The sequence below is a fragment of the Triticum dicoccoides genome, chromosome 6B (assembly GCF_002162155.2).
Source record: "Triticum dicoccoides isolate Atlit2015 ecotype Zavitan chromosome 6B, WEW_v2.0, whole genome shotgun sequence".
Classification (NCBI taxonomy): domain Eukaryota; kingdom Viridiplantae; phylum Streptophyta; class Magnoliopsida; order Poales; family Poaceae; genus Triticum; species Triticum dicoccoides.
In genome coordinates, this window is record NC_041391.1 from 636,973,797 (window position 1) to 636,978,076 (window position 4,280).

The following is a 4,280-nucleotide window of genomic DNA, read 5'->3' on the forward strand; positions in this document are numbered from 1 at the left end:
GGGTTGGCACACGTTCTTGACTCTCCGGTAGTAGCTTTGGGGCACTCTTTGAAGTACTTTTATGTTGGTTGGATGAATCTGAGATTGTGTGACGCATATCGTATAATCATGCCCACGGATACTTGAGGTGACAATGGAGTATCTAGGTGACATTAGGGTTTTGGTTGATTTTTGTCTTAAGGTGTTATTCTAGTATGAACTCTATGATGGATTGAGCGGAAAGAATAACTTTATGTTATTTTACTACGAACTCTTGAATAGATAGAACAGAAAGGATAACTTTGAGGTGATTTCGTACCCTACCATAATGTCTACGTTTGTTCTCCGCTATTAGTGGCTTTGGAGTGACTCTTTGTTGCATGTTGAGGGCTTGTTATATGATCTATCTATGTTATTATTGTTGATAGAACTTGCACTAGTGAAAGTATGAACCCTAGGCCTTGTTTCCTATCATTGCAATACCGTTTACACTCACTTTTATCGCTTGCCACCTTGCCCTTTTTATTATTTCAGATTACAAATACCTTTATCTACCATCCATATTGCACTTGTATCACCATCTCTTCACCGAACTAGTGCACCTATACAATTTACCATTGTATTGGGTGTGTTGGGGACACAAGAGACTCTTTGTTATTTGGTTGCAGGGTTGTTTGAGAGAGACCATCTTCATCCTACGCCTCCTACGGATTGATAAACCTTAGGTCATCCACTTGAGGGAAATTTGCTACTGTCCTACAAACCTGTGCACTTGCAGGCCCAACAACGTCTACAAGAAGAAGGTTGTGTAGTACACATCAAGCTCTTTTCTGGCGCCGTTGCCGGGGAGGCTAGGTAAAGGGTACTCACACTCCGTCACTAAGCTCTTTTTTGGCACGGTGAGTGCTTGAAGGTATATCTTTAGATCTTGCAATCGAATCTTTTTGTTTCTTGTTTTAGCACTAGTTTAGTTTATAAAAGAAAATTACAAAAAAATGGCGTTAAGTTTGTCTCACACGCTTCACCTTTTTAATATCTTTCGTGAGTATGATGGAAAGGAAAATTGTGCTCAAGTGCTAGAAGAAGAAATCTATAGATTGTTTGGTACTAAATCTTTGAATGATGAGCATGATTGCAATGTTGTTAGTATAAATTTCTTGAATATCCATGATGCTAATGATATGCAAAGCCACAAGCTTGGGGAAGCTATGTTTGATGGAGATGATATTTTTTGTCCCCCAAGCTTTGATGAGCAAATTTACTATGATGAAAGCATGCCTCCTATTTATGATGATTATTGTGATGATACGTATGCTATAAAGAAGAAGTTTGCTTATGTGGAGAGTAGTAAATTTTCTATGCTAGTAGATCATGAAAAGAATGCTTTAGGTGCTGGTTATATTGTTGAATTCATTCATGATGCTACTGAAAATTATTATGAGGGAGGAATATATGCTTGTAGGAATTTCAATAATATCAAGTTTCCTCCCTATGTGCTTAAATTCTTGAAGCTATGCTTGTATTACCTTCCTATGCTAGTTGATTATTGTTCCCATAAGTTGTTTTCTCACAAAATCCCTATGCATAGGAAGTGGGTTAGGCTTAAATGTGCTAGTCATATGCTTCATGATGCTCTCTTTATGTCTCAATTTTTATCCTTTATGTGAGCATCATTGTCATCATCATGCCTAGCTAAAAAGGCATTAAAGAAAAGTGCTTGGTGGGAGACAACCCATTATTTATCCTTACTGTTTTTGTGTGTCCACATGATTATGCTACTGTAGTAATCATGTTTTATAGCTTTTGTTTCAATAAAGTGCCAAGTAGAACCTTTGGGAAGACTTGAGTGAAGTTTATATGATCCTGCTGTGAAAAACAGAAACTTTAGCGCTCACGAGATTAGCTGCCAGTTTTTACTGGAGAGTGATTTTACGTTGATTCTTTTTGCAGATGATTAATAGACAAATTCCTCAGGTCCAGAAATTTATTTCATAATTTTTGGGGTTCTAAAAGTATACTTGTTATACAGATTACTACAGACTGTTCTGTTGTTGACAGATTCTGTTTTCTATGTGTTGTTTGCTTATTTTGATGCATCTATGGCTAGTATTAAGTGGTATGAACCATAGATATGTTAGAATACAGTAGATATTACACCAATATGAATTTAGAATGAGTTCATTACAGTACCTAAGTGGTGGTTTTATTTTCTTATACTAACGGAGCTTACGAGTTTTGTTTTGAGTTTTGTGTGGTTGAAGTTTTTAAGTTTTGGGTAAAAATTCGATAGACTATAGAATAAGGAGTGGAAAGAGCCTAAGATTTGGGATGCCCAAGGCACCCCAAGGTAATATCCAAGGACAACCAATAGCCTAAGCTTGGGGATGCCCCGGAAGGCATCCCCTCTTTTGTCTTTGTTCATCGGTAACTTTACTTGGAGCTATATTTTTATTCGCCACATGATATGTGTTTTGCTTGGAGCGTCATTTTATCTTGTTAATTTTTGCTTGCTGTTTGTTAGAATAATGTTTTGCATCTTTAGTTCCAATAAAAAATTCAAGGATAGCCTTTGCCATGGTTATTTTGCTACTATACATGTTGCTGTTTGAAAACAGAAAGTTTACCGCTGTTACAAAAATTCCCCAGAAAATTCAGATAATGGTATAACGTTGAATATTTTTGCATATTGAGATCTGATAAATTTATTACAGTGGGAATTTTAGGTCATAATTTTTGGAGTCAGGGAAGTATTGATACTCTTGCATTCTTTACAGACTGTACTGTTTTGGCAGATTGCTGTTATAGTTGCATTGTTTGCATATGTTTGCTTATTTAATGATTCTATTTGAGGATAGGAGTATTAAATATACAGAGACATTTAGTATTAAATATTGCATAATAATGTTAGTGATTTGTTACAGTAGAAGATGATAAGGTTTGCATTGGTTTATACTAACCTATCTCACGAGTTTTTGTTGAGTTTGTTGTGAATGAAGCTTTTGATAAAAAGAAGAGAAACCATGATATGAGAGGAATTAAGGAGACACAAAAGTTTAAGCTTGGGGATGCCCAAGGCACCCCAAGATAATATTTAAAGAAGTCTCAAGCATCTAAGCTTGGGGATGCCCCGGTAGGCATCCCACCTTTCTTCTTCAACAACTATCGGTTAGTACCGGTTGAGCCTAAGTTTTTGCTTCTTCACATGAGTTGTGCTATCCTTGCATTGTAGTTTTCTTTAGCTTTGCTTGCTGTTTGAATGAAGTATCAAGATCTGAAATACTTTAATGAGAGAGAGCCATACATGATTTGGAATTTGTTAGAATACTCTATGTGCTTCACTTATATCTTTTGAGCTTAATAGTTTTGCTCATAGTGCTTCACTTATATCTTTTGAGCGTGATAATTTTTGCTCTAGTGCTTCACTTATATCTTTTAGAGCAAGGTGGTGGATTTGTTTTAAAGAAACTATTGATCTCTCATGCTTCACTTAGATTATTTTGAGAGTCGTTAATAGCATGGTAATTTGCTTAAAGATAATATGCTTGGTATTCAAGATATGTGAAACTTTCTTTTGAGTGCGTTGAATACTAAGATAAGTTTGATGCTTGATAATTGTTTTGAGATATAGAGGTGATAATATCAAAGCAATTCTAGTTGGGGTGATTATGAATTTAAAGAATGCTTGTGTTGAAGTTTTTGATTCCCATAGCATGCACGTATGGTGAACCGCTTTGTGATGAAGTCGGAGCACAATTTTATTTATTGATTGTCTTCCTTATGAGTGGCAGTCGGGGACGAGCGATGGTCTTTTCCTACCAATCTATCCCCCTAGGAGTATGCGTTTAATGCTTTGGTTTTTGATGACTTCTAAATTTTTGCAACAAGTGCATGAGTTCTTTTGATTAATGTTGAGTCCATGGATTATACGCACTCTCACCCTTCCACCATTGCTAGCCTCTCTAATACTGCACACTTTTCGTAGGTATCATACACCTACCATATACCTTCCTCAAAACAGCCACCATACCTACCTATCATGGCATTTCCATAGCCATTCCGAGATATATTGCCATGCAACTTTCCACCGTTCCGTTCATATGACACACATTACTTTTGTCATATTGCTTTTTGCATGAACATGTAGTTGACATTGTATTTGTGGCAAAGCCACCGTTCATAATTCTTTCATACATGTCACTCTTGATTCATTGCATATCCCGGTACACCGCCGGAGGCATTCATAGAGTCATATTTTGTTATAAGTATCGAGTTGTAATTGATGAGTTGTAAGAAAAAATAAA